Below are 22078 nucleotides of genomic sequence, written 5' to 3' on the forward strand. Positions count from 1 at the left end.
AACAAGATAATATTTCATTTTTATGTTAGTCCAAATATCAGTTGTCAAAATACCAAATATGAGATTCAGTGTAGAGAAATCTCGTATTGGAAAATTAATATTGTGTTAAAATGTTGAAGAATTAATCACATATTTGTAAGGAGTGGGGAAATATTTTTGCAATTTGTCCCCCAAATTGCCAAATTGGGGGCCCATTGGTAAAAAGCGTTTACCCCTACCCATTAAGCCCAACGGCTAATTTCTTTTTTTCCTTAAAAAAATTCAAACAGGTTCCCGTTTGGATATGTCATGTGACGAACCTTATCTTAAAATAGTATTACTTTATTATATGGGGAAAAATTTAAAATTTTCTTATTAGATAATTTATTATAAATATAACTCGTAAAATAAATTAACAGTTATCACTCATACTAAAATAAATTAAAATAAAACCCCATAATTTTAAATTCCACAACCATAAAAACCCCAAGTTAAAACGATCAACACAATTTGAAAAAGTCTAACATAATATAAAAAGTTTCAATCTTCTAGTCACCAAAACTAATGCAATAAAGTAATAGTAAATAATTTTAAAAGTTCATATTAAAATCTAGTGAACTACAAGGTACTCGGGTTTGCACTCCCACTATTCTGAGCATGGTCAATGGTCACAACATCTTGTCTCCTAAACAACATCATCTGCATCGATCAAGTCGAGTAAGTCAAATGACTCAGTATACATAAACTTTAAATAACAAGTAATACATAATAAAATTAATGTAATTTTAACATAGCTCGTACAAAGCATAATATAAGCATAAATATATATAACACAACTTTCTTGCATACATTTTCATAAAATCATATTTTCATGCTCGGCTTAGTATTCGTAATTGTAAATCATTTTGCGTAGAGTTCTGTTCAATGTAAGTAGCCCATAACATAAATCATTTGATCAAACTAAACCACAGTACTGGGCAGACAAGGGTCATCATAGCCCATGGACAGAATTTTCACCTCCTAACATAACATAATTCATCTGAAGAGGTTGGAGAGGTCCTCAGACACGTTCTCTGACTTCCAAACCCATAACATAATTTGGCCACAAGACAAATCAAATACCTCAAAAATAATTATTTTGCACGTCATGCGCACTCACGAATATCGTGAACCTCGTTGGATCGTCTCCAGACATGCTGCCCTAACATGCTAAAAATTATACCCAAAACAGCCCCTAAAGTACATTCAAACACGTACGAATCCTAAATTAAAGAAAATCACTTAGGACGTACCAATAAACTCGGGACTCGACCCATACATAAAAAACATCCCAACCTACTGTCCAAAGCCATAAACCAGCCCTGAACCATGACTGAACCTCGTACCATGCACAACGAACCATAAAACACAAGTTGCCCCAAAGAGTGACGCTATGGAACCTGTGTGTTATGTACAACTTCCTACCGATTTGAACTCGAACCAAGCCCTAGACTCGACCTTTAGACACCACTTAAGACCCTGTTTTAACCCAATCCAGCCCATGACACACGCACAACCCCTTAAACCACCGAAGTCATAGCCCCTCATGCACGAGCCCTAGTGTGCGCGTGCGGAGTGCTGCGAATCCAGCCACTGTGCTATAGAGCCAGACCCTAACCAACCCATTCCAGGCTTACCCCAGGACCCTAAGACACTGCCTAGACCCTAGCAATGAGCCCTGTTACAGCCATGCAACAAAACCTGACGACCAAACACGATCACGCCCCTACACGCGTGGCTGAGCTCTTTTCACTTTCTGCTGCACCAGCAGCCTCTTGCCCCATCATGGACCACCAAATGGCATCTAAACACCCTAAAACATAATCATATGCAGCAGAAAGCCCTAGGTTCTGTTCAGCGTAGCCTACGATCGAAAATTCGAGGACAACATAGGAGTTCATGCATATATCGTATCGAAAATAATTTTTGTAACGTTCTAGTGTACATATGATCAAATCAACAAGTTTTCATGCATAATTTGTATAAACATACAATATATAACATGAATGACGCATAAAAGAAAGGTTTAGACATGTTTTTGCTTTAAAAACGCACGAAATATCGATAAAACAAACACAGGAAAAAATGGAGGCCGAACGGAGACGGATTTCTGCGTTTAATGGCTTGAAAGATGGCCAAATTTATTGATGATTGTAGTATGATGATGAGCTAAGCGTGCTGATGGAAGAAAATTGAAAACAATTCCAATTCCTAAGCCTTGAAATTCTCGGCCATCTAGTGTATGAGAATAGCGTGTGTTAGTGTGTGTTTGTGTAATGCCCGAGATTTAATTACTGTAATCAGACGTTGATTAATTGACAGAATTGAGGTTATAGGAACTCAAATGAAGAAGCAGGGCATCGTTACAGTATAAGCCAAGATGTTGGACCGAACATCTGGCGCCAAGAAGTTGGACCGAACATCTGGCGCCCGAGCGGTAGAAAAGAACCGCCCGAGCGCCAATGCACCATGAGTTTACTTCTTGGACAGAATGTTTGGCGCCCCAGCGGTAGAATATTACCGCCCGAGCGCCAGGAGATGATCAGCTGAGTATCTCGACAGAAACTTCCGCGCCCGAGCGGTAAAGATTAACCGCCCGAGCGCCGACCAAAATTCATGAAAAATAGACACGTTGCTTTTACATGCAATTGGATATATATATACACATATCTTTCTTTCAATTCAGAAAGAAGGAACGGATGAAAGAAGCTTCAGAGAAATAGCTTCCTGGGATTGTAAATCGTGATTTTGCAAGATCCGTCCGGTAGAATTTCAATCCGACTTCAGTACTGTGTTCCTATCGACGAGAGCTTCAACTGGATGTAAGTTTTGTTACATTTTGTTATCATTTGAAATTATGATACTGCCAAAATCCGATATGATTCATATATGTTGTTCTTGCGAGATCAGACATCGTATAATCGAAATTGGATTGAGAAACAGATACCGTATCGAATTGTTATGATTTTCAGAGTTGATTTGACCGAGATGTGATATAAGATTTGTATCGTTATTGAGTATGAGTTGTGGGAATTGATATCTGTTGATTTGTATTGCTGGGTATACTGAGATTATGCAGTTATGCCGTTGAAACAGAATTCGATTTAGTTATGATTATATCCAGTATCGATTGATTGGGATATTGATATTATATTCTCGAAAGAAAGGTATAAATTAATGTTGATGCGGGATTGCACAACTCGAGTTCGATTCGGCTTGTGTTTCCCAAAATCACATACTGAATGATTATTGCATTCGATATTTGCAATGCTTGATATTGATATGCTTACTCTATTGAATTGTAGCAAAGCATGACTTAGAATTGGGCAGATCCGCCTAGTCTTTGGTAGAACCGCCATGGCAGAACCGCCAAGTCACTAGACTTTTGGATATATATTGATAGACTGAGGAGAAGACCGACTCCTATTGCAGATCTTCAATATAGACAGCCAAAGTCTGGGACTAAGAACGTACCACCATCTAGCTGGGGTAAAGTAGATGGGAGAACGTTGCGTACTTATTCAGATCGGGATCCCTAGATTAGGATGAGTCAAGTCAGAGTCTAGTAGTCACAGAGTGTGATTCAGAGATTTTATTGATACATGCTTTGCAGATTTGATACATTTTATTGATATGTGTTTCATGCTTTTATATATGTTTTTATATGACTGCATGTTTACATTGTTTATACTGGGATATATATCTCACCGCAGTTATCCGGCTGTTGTCGTGTTTGTATGTGTGCATGGCAATAGGTGAGACAGGATCAGGGTCGAGGAGATGAAGATAGATCGTGACTAGAGTGGAGACTACGGACTTGGATTAGAGATAGGGTTTGGACACTTGACATTTAGTTGTTAAACCTTAGTTGAATGATTGTATATATATATAGTACAAGATTTGTACTTTAATACTGATATGTATATTAGATTGAATCCCATTACATTCCGCATTTAAAAAAAAAATTTAGACCCAGATTATTTACATTGATCCAATTATCCCAATGACGATTAAGAAGATGATTAGCGTCCGGGTCCCCACAACAGGTGGTATCAGAGTGACATATCCTTTATATTGAGATAGGAGCTAGTGAGCGGGGTAGATTGAGTTTTCTTTCCTTGCTTTTGATTGCTAGCATGATTTACTGCTTTATAATGTATGTTTATCTATTTATCTGATTTGATTTGAAAACATGTGTTATTGAGAATGAATCAGAACCGATTCTTGATCAGCAGTAAGATGATCCGGAGGAGGACTGAAATAAATTTGTTGTATTTGGGTGCTAACCCTTTTGATAATCAAATATGCCTTCTCGAAGAGTACCAGAACAGGGTAGTACTTCGAATCCTCCAATGGATGTGACAGCAACTCCAATGGAAACACTGTTGAAGAGGTTTCAGTCATTTAAACCGCCAACCCTGAAAGGGACAGAGATTTCTGTTGATTGTGAGAGCTGGTTAGATGAAATAGAAATGTTGTTTGATTTGTTAGATTACACTGATGAGCGTAGAGTTCGACTTATTGGGCACCAGTTGCATGATGTTGCCAAGAACTGGTGGATTACAACAAAGCGGGCCTTGGAGCATCGAGGTACGACTATTACCTAGAATGTATTTTGAACTGAGTTTTATCAGAGATTCTTTCCAGTGTCGTACAGGAAGGATAAGGGGGCAGAATTTGCCAATCTGAGACAAGGGCAGTTGAACGTTGAAGAATATGTGACCAAGTTCTCTACTTTATTGATGATTGTAGTATGATGATGAGCTAAGCGTGCTGATGGAAGAAAATTGAAAACAATTCCAATTCCTAAGCCTTGAAATTCTCGGCCATCTAGTGTATGAGAATAGCGTGTGTTAGTGTGTGTTTGTGTAATGCCCGAGATTTAATTACTGTAATCAGACGTTGATTAATTGACAGAATTGAGGTTATAGGAACTCAAATGAAGAAGCAGGGCATCGTTACAGTATAAGCCAAGATGTTGGACCGAACATCTGGCGCCAAGAAGTTGGACCGAACATCTGGCGCCCGAGCGGTAGAAAAGAACCGCCCGAGCGCCAATGCACCATGAGTTTACTTCTTGGACAGAATGTTTGGCGCCCCAGCGGTAGAATATTACCGCCCGAGCGCCAGGAGATGATCAGCTGAGTATCTCGACAGAAACTTCCGCGCCCGAGCGGTAAAGATTAACCGCCCGAGCGCCGACCAAAATTCATGAAAAATAGACACGTTGCTTTTACATGCAATTGGATATATATATACACATATCTTTCTTTCAATTCAGAAAGAAGGAACGGATGAAAGAAGCTTCAGAGAAATAGCTTCCTGGGATTGTAAATCGTGATTTTGCAAGATCCGTCCGGTAGAATTTCAATCCGACTTCAGTACTGTGTTCCTATCGACGAGAGCTTCAACTGGATGTAAGTTTTGTTACATTTTGTTATCATTTGAAATTATGATACTGCCAAAATCCGATATGATTCATATATGTTGTTCTTGCGAGATCAGACATCGTATAATCGAAATTGGATTGAGAAACAGATACCGTATCGAATTGTTATGATTTTCAGAGTTGATTTGACCGAGATGTGATATAAGATTTGTATCGTTATTGAGTATGAGTTGTGGGAATTGATATCTGTTGATTTGTATTGCTGGGTATACTGAGATTATGCAGTTATGCCGTTGAAACAGAATTCGATTTAGTTATGATTATATCCAGTATCGATTGATTGGGATATTGATATTATATTCTCGAAAGAAAGGTATAAATTAATGTTGATGCGGGATTGCACAACTCGAGTTCGATTCGGCTTGTGTTTCCCAAAATCACATACTGAATGATTATTGCATTCGATATTTGCAATGCTTGATATTGATATGCTTACTCTATTGAATTGTAGCAAAGCATGACTTAGAATTGGGCAGATCCGCCTAGTCTTTGGTAGAACCGCCATGGCAGAACCGCCAAGTCACTAGACTTTTGGATATATATTGATAGACTGAGGAGAAGACCGACTCCTATTGCAGATCTTCAATATAGACAGCCAAAGTCTGGGACTAAGAACGTACCACCATCTAGCTGGGGTAAAGTAGATGGGAGAACGTTGCGTACTTATTCAGATCGGGATCCCTAGATTAGGATGAGTCAAGTCAGAGTCTAGTAGTCACAGAGTGTGATTCAGAGATTTTATTGATACATGTTTTGCAGATTTGATACATTTTATTGATATGTGTTTCATGCTTTTATATATGTTTTTATATGACTGCATGTTTACATTGTTTATACTGGGATATATATCTCACCGCAGTTATCCGGCTGTTGTCGTGTTTGTATGTGTGCATGGCAATAGGTGAGACAGGATCAGGGTCGAGGAGATGAAGATAGATCGTGACTAGAGTGGAGACTACGGACTTGGATTAGAGATAGGGTTTGGACACTTGACATTTAGTTGTTAAACCTTAGTTGAATGATTGTATATATATATAGTACAAGATTTGTACTTTAATACTGATATGTATATTAGATTGAATCCCATTACATTCCGCATTTAAAAAAAAAATTTAGACCCAGATTATTTACATTGATCCAATTATCCCAATGACGATTAAGAAGATGATTAGCGTCCGGGTCCCCACAACAGGTGGTATCAGAGTGACATATCCTTTAGATTGAGATAGGAGCTAGTGAGCGGGGTAGATTGAGTTTTCTTTCCTTGCTTTTGATTGCTAGCATGATTTACTGCTTTATAATGTATGTTTATCTATTTATCTGATTTGATTTGAAAACATGTGTTATTGAGAATGAATCAGAACCGATTCTTGATCAGCAGTAAGATGATCCGGAGGAGGACTGAAATAAATTTGTTGTATTTGGGTGCTAACCCTTTTGATAATCAAATATGCCTTCTCGAAGAGTACCAGAACAGGGTAGTACTTCGAATCCTCCAATGGATGTGACAGCAACTCCAATGGAAACACTGTTGAAGAGGTTTCAGTCATTTAAACCGCCAACCCTGAAAGGGACAGAGATTTCTGTTGATTGTGAGAGCTGGTTAGATGAAATAGAAATGTTGTTTGATTTGTTAGATTACACTGATGAGCGTAGAGTTCGACTTATTGGGCACCAGTTGCATGATGTTGCCAAGAACTGGTGGATTACAACAAAGCGGGCCTTGGAGCATCGAGGTACGACTATTACCTAGAATGTATTTTGAACTGAGTTTTATCAGAGATTCTTTCCAGTGTCGTACAGGAAGGATAAGGGGGCAGAATTTGCCAATCTGAGACAAGGGCAGTTGAACGTTGAAGAATATGTGACCAAGTTCTCTACTTTGTTGAGATTTGCTCCACATGTGGCCGAGAATGAAGAAGCTATTGCTGATCAGTTCATCAATGGTTTGAACCCCGAGATCTTTACTTTGGTGAACACTGGGCGACCGAATAATTTCATTGACGCCCTGAATAGAGCAAAAAGGAGCCGAATCTGGTCTGATTAGACAGAAAGGAGCTTCCTATGTTCTTCCAGCACCAAGACCACAGCAACCACCTCCAAGATTTGAGGGTGGCAGCAGCAGTAGTGGAAAGAAAGATTTCTTGAAAGCCCGAGGAAAGCAGTTCAAGAAATCAGGGAGCAGTTCATCTAGCTCGGGTGGTTCTCGACAGAGTCAGAGCTATAGTGGAGTGTACTGCAGAACTTGCGGAGGGATACATCCGACCGAGCAATGCCAGGGAGTGATTGGTAGTTGCAACATTTGCAAACAATCGGGACACTTTGCTAGGGTGTGTCCACAGAGAGGTTCCCAAAGATCCCAGGGAGCCGAATCATCTGGATCAGCGGCGCAGACTGATAGACGATCCGCTGCTGTTCATTCATTTCAGTCAGCCCCAGCTCAGTCACAGCAGAGGCCCGGAGGTAGCCAGACAGTGAGCCAGCCTCCTAGACAGCAGGCCAGAGTATTCGCTTTGACAGAGGAGCAGGCTCAGGAGGCACCAGATGATGTTGTTGCAGGTAACTGTTTTATTTTTGGTTACCCTTCTTATACATTGATTAATACCGGTGCTTCTCATACATTTATTTCTCAGAAATTTTCATTGAGTCATGCATTGCCTGTAGAGTCTTTATCTGCTGTAGTGTCTGTCTCTTCTCCGTTGGGGACAGGTTTAATGTCAGTGAATTTTGTAAAACATTGCATACTACAGTATGACGGGCATGAGATTGAGTTAGATTGCATCGTACTTGGATTGTCTGATTTTGACTGTATTATCGGTATCGATATGTTGACCAAGTACAGAGCTACTGTCGATTGTTTCCACAAGATTTTGAGATTCAGACCTGAGATGGCTGATGAGTGGAAATTCTACGGTAAGGGTTCTCGATCTAGAATTCCTTTGATATCTGTATTGTCTATGACTCGATTGTTACAGAAAGGAGCAGAAGGATTCCTTGTCTATTCAGCTGATGTACTGAAATCGATTCTATCATTGGCGGATTTGCCAGTGGTATGTGAGTTTGCTGATGTCTTTCCAGATGAGATTCCTGGATTGCCTCCGATTCGAGAAATAGACTTCAGTATTGAGTTGATGCTAGGTACAGTTCCGATTTCGAGGGCTCCGTATAGAATGGCACCGATTGAATTGAAAGAGTTGAAAGAACAGTTGGAGGATCTATTGGCAAAGGGATATATCAGACCGAGTGTGTCTCCTTGGGGTGCTCCAGTACTATTTGTGAGAAAGAAAGACGGTTCGATGAGACTCTGTATCGATTACCGGCAACTGACAAAGCAACGGTAAAGAATAAATATCCTTTGCCTCGTATTGATGATTTATTTGATCAGTTGCAGGGTTCATCTGTATATTCCAAGATCGATCTGAGATCTGGATACCATCAGCTGAGAGTCAGGGATTCTGATATCTCGAAGACTGCATTTCAGAACCAGGTATGGACATTATGAGTTTATTGTCATGCCGTTTGGGTTAACGAATGCACCGGTTGTATTTATGGGATTAATGAACCGTGTTTTTCAGAGGTATCTTGACGATTTTGTTATTATATTCATTGATGACATTTTGATATATTCGAAGAATATGATTGTGCATGCTGATCATCTGATAACTGTGTTGAAAATTTTGAGGGCTGAGAAATTGTATGCCAAACTGTCGAAATGTGAGTTCTGGTTGAGACATGTTGTATTTCTGGGGCATATTATATCCGGAGATGGTATATCAGTTGATCCCAGTAAAGTTGAGGCAGTGATTTCTTGGCCGAGACCGACATCAGTGCCCGAGATTCGCAGTTTTATGGGTCTGGCAGGATATTATCGTCGATTTATTAAAGATTTTTCGAGTGTTGCCAAACCTATTACTCAGTTGACTCAGAAAAATGCTCCATTTGTCTGGTCTGAAGAATGTGAAACCAGTTTTCTTGAATTGAAGAAAAGATTGACCAGTGGTCCGATCTTGACAATTCCATCAGGTACTGGTGACTTTGTGGTTTATTGTGATGCATCTCACCGAGGATTGGGTTGTAATCTGATGCATCGAGGGCATGTTACTGCGTATGCCTCGAGACAGCTGAAACCACACGAGACTCGCTACCCAATTCATGATCTTGAATTGGCAGCCATCGTCTTTGCGTTGAAGATATGGCAACATTATCTGTACGGTGAAACGTTTGAGATCCATTCTGATTACAAAAGCCTGAAGTATCTGTTTTCACAATCCGAGCTGAATATGAGACAACGAAGATGGCTCGATTTATTGAATGATTTTGATTGTGAAATCAAGTATTATCCATGGAAATCCAATGCAGCAGCAGATGCACTAAGTCGAAAGGTATGTTCTTTATCCTTATCGACGATTGGTGTTTCGAATTTGATAGAAGATTGCTGCTTGTCTGGATTTGCTTTTGAAACAGATCGTCAGCCTCTGAGATTGTGTGCAATTCGAGCTGAACCAGAATTGATATTGAGAATCAAAGATGCACATAAAGTTGATCAGAATGTACAGAATTCGATTGCTATGGTCAGAGCTGGACATCAATCGGAGTATCAGGTTTGTGATGGTGTTTTGTATGTGAATAACCGTATTGTTGTGCCAAATGTTTCAGATTTGAGACAGCGAATACTAGCAGAAGCGTACAACAGTTGTTTTAGCATTCATCTGGTGGCAGGAAAATGTATAATGATTTGAAGACACAATATTGGTGGAAACAGATGAAATCTGATGTTACTGACTTTGTAGCCAAGTGTCTGAATTGCCAACAGGTGAAAGCAGAAAGAAAGAAACCAAGAGGATTGTTACAGAGTTTGTCCATTCCTGAATGGAAATGGGATCACATTTCCATGGATTTTGTGACGCAAGTACCACGTTCCTCCAGAGGTTGCGATGTGATTTGGGTCGGAATTGATCGATTGACCAAATCTGCATGCTTTATTCCATACAAAATGACATATAGATATGACCAGATGGCCGATATTTATGTCAGAGAGGTGGTCAGATTGCACGGAGTGCCAAAGTCGATTGTTTCAGACCGTGATCCTCGGTTTACTTCGTACTTCTGGCAGAGTTTGCAGCAGGCTCTAGGTACGAAGTTACATCTGAGTACCGCATATCATCCACAGATCGATGGACAGTCAGAGCGGACTATCCAGATACTGGAGGATATGCTGAGAGCCCTAGTGCTTGATTTTAGCACTAATTTGCAAGATGCATTGCCACTTTGTGAGTTTTCGTACAACAACAGCTATCAGACGAGTATTGAGATGGCACCATTTGAAGCGTTGTACGAAAAAAAGTCTCGATCTCCTTTGTATTGGGATGATATCTCTGAGATTCCTGATATTGGACCTGATATGATCAGAGATATGATAGAGAAAGTGAAAGTAATTCAGAAAAGAATGAAGGCAGCACAGGACAGACAAGCCAAATATGCCAACATTCGACGTAGACCAGTAGTATTTGAGGCAGGAGACAGAGTATTTTTGAAGATTTCACCTTTCAGAGGAGTTGTCAGATTTGGCAAGAAGGGAAAGCTAGTCTCCACGATATATTGGGCCATATGAGATTCTCGAGAAGATAGGAGATCGTGCCTATCGACTCGCATTACCGCCTTCATTGTCAGGGATACATGACGTCTTTCATGTATTTATGCTGCGGAAATATCTCCCTGATGATTCTCACATTATTCAGCCGGACTGAGACAGAACTTGATGAAAGTCTAAGTTATGTTGAAAAAACCGATCCAGATTATCGATCGTAAAGAAAAGCAACTTAGAACGAAGACTATTCTTCTTGTGAAATTTCAATGGACTCGTCATGGCACTGAAGAAGCTACTTGAGAGACTGAATCAGATATGAGACAGGAATTCCCAGCATTATTTAACTGATGTGAGTTTTCTATTCAGTTTCTGTTATATACCTTCTTATTGATATGATTGATTGCCTGTGATTTCGGGGACGAAATCATATCTAAGGGGGGGAGAAAAGTAATGCCCGAGATTTAATTACTGTAATCAGACGTTGATTAATTGACAGAATTGAGGTTATAGGAACTCAAATGAAGAAGCAGGGCATCGTTACAGTATAAGCCAAGATGCTGGACCTGAACATCTGGCGCCAAGATGTTGGACCGAACATCTGGCACCAGAGCGGTAGAAAAGAACCGCCCGAGCGCCAATGCACCATGAGTTTACTTCTTGGACAGAATGTTTGGCGCCCGAGCGGTAGAATATTACAGCCCGAGCGCCAGGAGATGATCAGCTGAGTATCTCGACAGAAACTTCCGCGCCCGAGCAGTAAAGATTAACCGCCCGAGCGCCGACCGAAATTCATGAAAAATAGACACGTTGCTTTTGCATGCAATTGGATATATATATACACATATCTTTCTTTCAATTTAGAAAGAAGGAACAGAGGAAAGAAGCTTCAAAGAAATAGCTTCCTGGGATTGTAAATCGTGATTTTGCAAGATCCGTCCGGTAGAATTTCAATCCGACTTCAGTACTGTGTTCCTATCGACGAGAGCTTCAACTGGACGTAAGTTTTTTTACGTTTTGTTATCATTTGAAAGTATGATACTGCCAGAATCCGATATGATTCATATATGTTGTTTTTTGCGAGATCAGACATCGTATAATCGAAACTGGATTGAGAAACAGATACCGTATCGAATTGTTATGATTTTCAGAGTTGATTTGACCGAGATTTGATATCAGATTTGTATCGTTATTGAGTATGAGTTGTGAGAACTGATATCTCTTGATTTGTATTGCGGGTATACTGAGATTATGCAGTTATGCCGTTGAAATAGAATTCGATTTAGTTCTGATTATATCCAGTATCGATTGATTGGGATATTGATATTATATTCCTCGTTATTGTCATTGTCAGATTGAGTATTGACATATTTGAGTTCGGGACTTCGACAGAGTCAGATTGACAGAAAGAAAGGTATAAATTAATGTTGATGCGGGATTGCACAACTCGAGTTCGATTCGATTTGAGTTTCCCAAAATCACATACTGAATGATTATTGCATTCGATATTTGCAATGCTTGATATTGATATGCTTACTCTATTGAATTGTAGCAAAGTATGACTTAGAATTGGGCAGATCCGCCTAGTCTTTGGTAGAACCGCCATGGCAGAACCGCCAAGTCACTAGACTTTTGGATATATATTGATAGACTGAGGAGAAGACCGACTCCTATTGCAGATCTTCAATATAGACAACCAAAGTACTGGACTAAGAACGTACCACCATCTAGCTGGGGTAAATTAGATGGGAGAACGTTGCGTTCTTATTCAGATCGGGATCCCTAGATTAGGATGAGTCAAGTCAGAGTCTAGTAGTCACAGAGTGTGATTCAGAGATTTTATTGATACATGTTTTGCAGATTTGATACATGTTATTGATATGTGTTTCATGCTTTCATATATGCTTTTATATGACTGCATGTTTACATTGTTTATACTGGGATATATATCTCACCGCAGTTATCCGGCTGTTGTCGTGTTTGTATGTGTGCATGGCAACATGTGGGACAGGATCAGGGTCGAGGAGATGAAGATAGATCGTGATTAGAGTGGAGACTACGGACTTGGATTAGAGATAGGGTTTGGACACTTGACATTTAGTTGTTAAACCTTAGTTGAATGATTGTATATATATATAGTACAAGATTTGTACTTTAATACTGATATGTATATTAAATTGAATCCCATTACATTCCGCATTTAAAAAAAAAAATTTAGACCCAGATTATTTACATTGATCCAATTATCCCAATGACGATTAAGAAGATGATTAGCGTCCGGGTCCCCACAGTTTGTGTGTGTCAGGCAGTGAGTTGTGTTGTGTTAGGGTTGGACTCATACTAATATTAAATCAAAATAATGATTAGGGTTTAGTTTAATTAAATCACCAACTAAAATTACTAATTAAGCTCTCTAATTTTTTAATTGAGAGTCCTACGAATTTAAAATTCTACCTATAATTAAATACTACATAATTTAATTTACTAATTCATAGAAATTATTATCAAAATATTGTATTTCGAGTGGACGTATTTAAATCTATTATTTTTGAAATTTTCTAATTAAAATGCTTAACATTTCTATGTCGTTCGCTAAATTAATTTTAGCCCTTAAATGCTAAAATTCAAAAATCTTTTAAATAGATAATTCCTCGGTTTAAAATAAAATAAAAAATATAGCTTTAAATTTTTAACACCTCATTTGTCTCCGGTCTCCTTTCCTTGTTCAGAATCGAATATTCGCTTGAAAGATAAAACTCTGTAAACATTTTAAATTTGCATAATAAAACAAATATATATGTAAGGTTTAGGAAATTCGAACTACGTAACCTGTATGCATGCAATCAAGGGTTTTAATTAAAATATGTGTGTAATAATTTTTATGCATGATCATTGCATGACTAGGGTTTATTTAACGATTATTTTAAAGTTTCATGCATTAGGATTTTAAGTTGCATTTCGCGCTTGAACGAGTAACGGAGACGGGGGATAATAAGGAAAAATATTTTTATTAAATAATTAATTTTAATTATTTAATATGAGGTGTTTTATGCCCATTTTTCGAAAAAATGGGCCTTGGTGAGTTTTTTTGCTCGCCGGGTCATATTTTTAATCGGTATGAAAATTTTATCAAGTCGGGGGACTTTTTGAGGGCTCGGACTGTAAGGTCCATGAAATATAAATTTACATAACCTGAATACATGCAATCTAGAGTTTTATTTAAATATGTGTTTATTGATTTATACATTTAATGCATAATTATTGCATGGTTAGGAGCCATTTCACAATATTTTTAAAAGTTCACGCTTTAGGATTTCTAGATGCATTTCGCGCTCGGACGAGAAATGGAGACCGTGAATTATCAGGAAATTATATTTATTACATGATTAATTTTTATAACTAATATGAGGTGTTTTTAAGGTTATATTTGAAAATGGACCTTAGTGGGTATTTTTATTCACCGGGTCGTAATTCTTATCGGTACGCAAACTTTAACCATTCAAATGACTCTTTGAAGACTCGAGCGATATTTTCAAAAACGTATCTAAACGAAAAAATTTTCGGGAATGTTATTGGACTTGTTGGGTTGTTTTATTACTTAACGAGCTCAAAACATTTTTATTATTTTTTTGAGGCCCATTAGTGCATTTTTAATTAACCTAAATTACATTTAAATTAAATTTAAACCTAATTAGCTCACAACAGCCGCGCCTCCCCTCCATTCAGCATCTTCCTCTCTGCTTTCTTCAGCTAGGGAATCGGCCATTGTTGCATTTGCAAGAAAAGCCTCACCCCGCCTCTCCGGTTCACGTCCCGTGCATAGATATTCAAGCTTTTGATTGTTTTATCAATAAGGCATGCTCGTATCATCTTTTCCTCTTCATTCAAGCCCATAATATGCTGCTATATATGATATTGCATGGAGGAAACATTACTTTTACTTGTATCTTCATTCCTTGAAAGCATTACATGAAAGATTGCATTTAAATGTTGGTAACTCACGTTTTTGTTGTGGCTGTGCAAGGGGATGTAGTCTGCTATTGTTTAGGGGCTGAAACAGGTCAATGATTAAGGGAAATTATGCTGGAGTCATGGCTTAGTCGAGTGGGACTCGTGTTTTATTCATAGGCCGAAGGTGTGGATTGTTCGATGGGATCGGGTGTGGCCGGATCGTGAGTTATGAGTGATCCGATGGTGCAAGTGTAACGCCCAAGATTTTGTGTAATACGTTTGAGTTACTAGGTATTATGAATATGGGAATGGAAGAACAGACACGAAGAAGCGACGTGGCGATTTGAGTTTAGTTGCAAAGTATATTGTTGGGGCAGCAGAGACAGTGCACCCGCGGTCCAGAAGACAGTGCACCCGCGGTGGGTCTTCCGAGATTTTGAAGGTTTACAGTAGCTCGACTACACCTGCGGTAAGAACAGGACCGCACCTGCGGTAGATGCACCGAGACAGGAGCGCACCCGCGATAAAAGAGCCAGCGCACCCGCGGTCGTTCTTCCGAAATTTTGGAAGTGTTACAGTATGCTCCGCGCACCCGCGGTGCAATGTGTAGCGCACCCGCGGTGGGACGTGCAGAATGAAGAATAAGACACTTGTCCTTGCCATGCATTTAACATGTAGTCATCTTCATTCCAGCTTGACATGGACGAGAGAAAATTCAGAAAAGCTTCAGAACTCTTTCAAATTTCATCCTAGCTTAGATTGTTGGTTTTGAACGATCCGGCCAACCAATTTTCCATCCGAGCTTAGATTCTTGCTCCTTGCATCAAAGGCTACAAGAGGATGTAAGTTTGTTTAAGTTTCAGTATGATTCAGATTTTATGTATGGAAGGAATTATGATTTGAACTCTAAAATATGTTATCGAGATTTCGAGATACCTATCTTCGCAACCGGATCGAAGAACGGACATCGTATGATATTGTTATTAATTTTCAGCATGTATCGAATTTGAGATATGCAGATTTCAGCATTGATATGTGTTTGTGATGAAGATTGTGAGTTATAGTGACTGATTATTGTTGTTTGAGATGACCGGTATCGCGAAATTATGTTGTTATGCCGTCGAAATGTACCGAGATTGAATATTGATATGTACATGTATCAGTTTGAGTTGTGAATTGATATGGTGCTATTTGATATTGCCATTTCAGATTGATATCGGCAAGATTTGACCTCTAGACTCCGATCTTGACAAAGACAAAACAACGAAAGGTATAATTCAATGTTTGATTGGGGAGATATAACTTGAATCAGATTCGGTTTGAGTTTTCCACAAATCACATACTAGATTCCTATACCTTGTTATGTTGTGCTTTATATTGATTTATATACAAGCATTGATATAGGAGTGTCATTGGCAGATATGCCAAGTTTCTAGAAGTTCGGTGGTATCGTGGCATAGGAGAAGATCGACTCCGATTTTAGATATTCGATACAGACAGGACCTGAAGTCTAGGAATAAGACGTACTGCCACCCCGATTGGGAGAGTAGGTGGGAGACTTGTTACGTCTTATTCACACCGAGATCCCTAGACTTAGACATGAGTCGAGTTAAAGAGTAAGAGTCGAATTGTTTTATCTGTATTCACTAATGTGTCATAATTACTGAATTATGTGTTATGATTTTGTATGAAATTGCATGATATGCATGTATACATGTTTTATAGTGGGATTTATTCTCATTGGAGTTTCCGGCTGTTGTTGTGTCTGTATGTGTGCATGACAACAGATGGGACAGGATCAGGGTCGAGACAAAGATGAGAGATCGAGATAGCGTGGTGATTACGGGCGTAGAAGATGGACTAGTAGTTTTACATTTGATATGTAATGTATTGCAAATACTAGTTTGTTTAAGTATGTAATGAAACAAGACGTGTACCTACGTTGTTGAAAATAAAATAGAGGTATCATTTGTGTATGATTTTTATACAATTGTTCTGATATTAAAAGCAAAAAAAAAAAATTTGACCCACATTTTCTAAGAAAGATCCAATTAATCCCAAAGATAATTGAGTTAGAGCCCGGGTCCCCACAACAGGTGGTATCAGAGCGATAGATCATTTAGATTGAGATAGAATAGAATGAGCGGGAGGGTAGATTGAATTTTCTTCCTTGCTTTTGTTGTGCTAGCATGATTTATTGCTTTCACTATTACATGTTATATGGTTATCTGAGTTGATTACAGCATGTAATTGCAAAGACTGAATCAGAACCGATTCTGGATCAGAGGTATATGATCATAGAAGGACTGAGACAGATTGTATAGATTGTGTACTAATCTGTTTGATAATCAGATATGCCTTCTCGATGAGTACCGCAACCAGGTAGCAGGTAGAGCACCAGAACTAGGGCAGTACTTCCAATGATCCGATGGATGTGACCGCTACACCGATGGAGACTTTGCTGAAAAGGTTTCAGTCGTTTCGACCACCGACACTGAAGGGCACAGAAAATTCAGTTGAATGTGAAAGTTGGCCCGATGACATCGAGATGCTATTTGAGTCTCTTGATTACACTGGACAAGCGACGAGTTAAACTCATTGGGCATCAATTGCAAGAAGTTGCGAAGAACTGGTGGCTTACCACGAAGAAAGCATTGGAGTATCGTGGCACAGAAATTACTTGGAAAGTTTTTAAAGCAGAGTTTTATCAACGCTTCTTTCCCGTGTCCTACCGAAAAGATAAGGGTGCTGAATTTGTAAATTTGAGACAGTGACAACTGAATATCGAAGAATATGTTGCTAAGTTTTCGACATTGCTTCGATTTGCTCCTCACGTGGCAGAAAATGATGAGGCCATTGCAGATCAGTTTATCAATGTCTTGAATCCTGATATCTTTACCTTGGTGAATACCGGTAGACCCAACAACTTTGCTGATGCATTGAACCGTGCCAAGGGGGCAGAAGCAGGATTGCTTAGGCAACAAAGCACTTCCTATGTCACTCCGACTCCTAGACTGCCACCACCCTCAGTTCAACCCCCTCCCAGATTTGAGAGCGGTGGTAGCAGCAGCGGGAGGAAAGACCAGCTGAAAGCAAAAGGAAAACAGTTCAAGAGATTAGGGAGCAGTTCGTCGAGCTCCAGTGGATCACGACAGAGAGGTCCTGGCCAGAGTACAGAGTATACAGGTGTGTATTGCAATTCTTGTGGAGGCAGACATGCCATCGAGCAGTGTAAGGGTGTGATGGGTCGCTACAATATCTGCAAACAACAAGGACACTTCGCCTAGAGTCTTTCCACAGAAAGGGGTACAGCAAGCTCAAAGTGTAGGAGCATCTGGTTCAGTAACTCAGCCTGAGAGGCAAGCTTCATCTGTTCATTCTTTTCAGCCAACCCTTACACAGACCCAGCCCAGAGCCAAAGGTAGCCAGACAGTGAGCCAACCTCCCAGACAACAGGCTCGAGTATTTGCACTGACAGAAGAGCAGGCCCAAGATGCATTAGACGATGTGATCGCAGGTAACTGTTTTCTTTGCGGTTATCCTGCTTATGTATTGATAGATACAGGTGCATCTCATACATTCATTTCTGAGCGCTTTGCATTGATGCATGCTTTACCTGTCAAGTCATTATCTGCGGTAGTGTCTATTTCTTCTCCGTTGGGAATGTGGTCTTATATCCGTGACTTCGATTAGACATTGTATGCTACAGTTCGAGGGTCATGAGATTGACTTAGATTGCATTGTACTTGGATTGTCTGATTTTGATTGTATTGTCGGTATCGATATGTTAACCAAGTACAGAGCCACTGTAGATTGTTTCCAGAAGATTGTCAGATTCAGACCAGAGATGGCTGATGAGTGGAAATTCTACGGTAAGGGTTCCCGAGCTCGGATTCCCTTGATATCTGTGTTTTCTATGAGCCGATTGTTGTAGAAAGGAGCAGAGGGGTTCCTTGTATATTCAGTAGATCTACTGAAATCGAGCCCAGCATTGGACAGATCTGCCAGTGGTGTGCGAGTTTGCGGATGTATTCCGAGATGAGATTCCAGAGTTACCTCCAGTCCGAGAGGTAGATTTCTGTATTGATATTCTACCACGTACCGTTCCTATATCTCGAGCTCCCTATAGAATGGCGCCTATTGAATTGAAAGAATTGATAGAACAGCTCGAAGATTTATTGGCCAAAGGTTACATTAGACCGAGTGTGTCTCCTTGAGGTGCTCTGATACTGTTTGTTCGGAAGAAAGATGGTTCGATGAGACTTTGCATCGATTATCGACAATTGAATAAGGCGACAGTAAAGAACAAATATCCCTTGCCTCGTCTCGACGATTTATTTGATCAGTTGTAGGGATCCTCTGTCTATTCCAAGATCGATCTGAGATCTGGATATCACCAGCTGAGAGTTCGAGATGTTGATATACCGAAGACAGCATTCCGAACCAGGTATGGACATTATGAGTTTATCGTCATGCCTTTCGGTTTAATGAATGCTCCAGCGTCGTTTATGGGACTGATGAATCGTGTTTTTCAGAAATATCTGGATGAGTTTGTGATTGTTTTTATTGATGATATTTTGGTTTATTCCAAGAATATGATTGAGCATGCCAGACATTTAAGTATGCAAATTAAATATAGAACCATACCATGTCACTAAATTGTTTATGTATATATATTCATGGTTTATTAAATTAAACTTTTATAATGCTCGAAAAAGACATCTAAGTATTCATAGATATCGGCATGTAGTACTCAAATTCTTAATATAAAAATTCAAGAACAATTAAAATTAACCAAAGGAAAGAAATCATTATCTGCAAACATTAGAAAGAATATACTTGGCCTGTCGTGTAGGTGCGGCCGATTTTAAAAATATTCTATTAGTTGATCCTTGCATTGGCTACAAAGAAGCAAGAAGATGATGGAGTAACATGATGAAAATCATCCAGCCATGGAGCATAACATAGTCCATAAATGGAGAAAAAAATTGAAACTTCTCAAATAACATGTAAGATGCCATTAAAAACATGCATGCATATCTAAATCTCAGAAGATTCAAGCATACAGCATTTTTTACGCTTCTATCTCTAAACTGGACAATTTAGAGCAGAGGCTAGGGGGTGAGCAGGGAAGATCACATAAAAAATCCTCTAATACCTAAGATTCTGTATTAATTTTCAGTAGTATACATCATTCGAAACCTCGATATGGAACAAAAGATAAATCATTCAACCAAATACTGAATCCTCTCGCTAGTCGTTGATGCAAGTTGCAGCAAAAGCATTCAAGCTGAGGGCCTCGTCTAGAAACCAAATCCCCAAATCTTCGCTTACTAAGAACGTCCTAAGTTTATCAGCCAATACACTAATACTAGTTGGGTCACTGTGGGACCTAACATATCCAACCACTGGATAAACTCAACAGATTTCACTCCGGCCAATATTCGATGCACGTGACGATGTAAACTTAGTTCAATCTATAAGATGAACACGGATCACCAATGTCTGGCCTTTCACCTTTTCCATTCTCATCAGTTCTCAACAAACTTCCAAATACTAGACTACATAAAGCCATAACGATAGTCCAAACTCCAACAAAAAACCATCATTTAGTTGAAATTCATTAGTAATCCTACGCTTACATTAGACGCCGATAGGAAGACATAAAACCCCTTCAAGAAATACCAGAGCAATTTAAACAAACAATCAAAATATACACCCTTCAAACCAATACAAATTACACTCGGCAAATTTTATTCGGCATGCACAACAATAAGATCAAGTGACAAACAAATATAAATAAACGAAAAGATATTTTGTCGGTGGAGGAATTTTGTGGAAGCATTGAAAGCTCACACCTACACTGCAATTACTGAACTATAATGTTCATAACTAATCCCATTTAATACATACCATCCAATCATGTGTTGCTCACCGTCGTCTTTCCTTTTCCTTTTCTCTTTCTCTTTCTGGACCACCAAGAGGATGCAAGATACACGAATCACCAAATTTTTGGTTGTGGGAAAGGTCAACATTCGAACCCTAAAAGCAATATATATATACACCCATTCACTATTGTAATAAATCATTATTATTATTATTAAGATGAGGGGATTAGGATTAAACGTCTTTCCTAAAAATGAGAGCGACTGCGTCATCAAATCCTAAAGATATTTTTGAAGTTAAAAACGAAAATCAAACAAAAAAATAAATGGGGGATTTGTATATTCTCTGATTTCTCTCCACCTTTCTAGCGTTTGGTACAGCAAATATAAATCAGAATTTAATTTCACAATACAAAACTGTCCACCTATATAAGGTTAATACTGCGACAAGCTTCTCTCATTCACAGTGATGAGATCGGAATGATACTTGCAAAGCACATGAAGTAATGAAAACCAGTGATTGTTCCTAAATATTACAGAATCGTGCAAGGAAGGTCTCTTACCTTTCAGACTAGGGCATTTGATGAATGAAATCAACACTAACAGACACAGGTGGCACCGGTGAGGAGGACGTGGCGGCGAAGATGGCGGAAAGTTAGAGATGGTGACAAGGGTTTTGGCAAAGAAGAAATTGGCGCACAGAAAAGAAGAAAAGAAATTGGGGCTTGCGGGAATGAAAATTGAGCGCGCTTAGAAAGTAATGTGCGCACATTTTTCTTCCACAGCGTGCATTAGTATGCATGCCGTGAATAATAATATTGACGGCGTACAATTAATGTACGCCGTTAATATCTAAACACGATTTTTTTAAAAAAAATTGTATACTATTAACAGCGCACATAAAAACACACGCTGTTAATAATACTATTAACGACGTGCTTTTAATGTGCGCTATTAATGTCTAGACGCGATTTTTTTTAAACATTTTTTATAGTATTAACAGCGCACATAAACATGCACGCTGTTAATAATAATATTAACGGCGTGCTCTTAATGTTCGCTGTTAATAGTGCGCTGCGAAAAGTCATTTTTGTTGTAGTGAGAGAACAATCGAAGAACAATAATTTAATGGCGTTTTTCTCCTTCTCTTGTAGTTAGGATTTATGGGATCTTCCCCCAAACATTTATATT

General features: G+C 39.0%; 1 long non-coding RNA gene across 1 annotated transcript; it reads right to left on the reverse strand.

Moving 5' to 3' along the window:
- Positions 1 to 449: 449 nt before the first annotated feature.
- On the reverse strand, positions 450 to 21626 carry LOC142541572 (uncharacterized). Its single transcript, XR_012819399.1, has 3 exons — positions 21451 to 21626; positions 20916 to 21044; positions 450 to 678 (listed from the first exon to the last, which is right to left on the reverse strand). It is a non-coding gene; the product is annotated as an uncharacterized LOC142541572 (long non-coding RNA).
- Positions 21627 to 22078: the final 452 nt, after the last annotated feature.

This window comes from Primulina tabacum, chromosome 4 (assembly GCF_025594145.1).
Source record: "Primulina tabacum isolate GXHZ01 chromosome 4, ASM2559414v2, whole genome shotgun sequence".
NCBI lineage: Eukaryota > Viridiplantae > Streptophyta > Magnoliopsida > Lamiales > Gesneriaceae > Primulina > Primulina tabacum.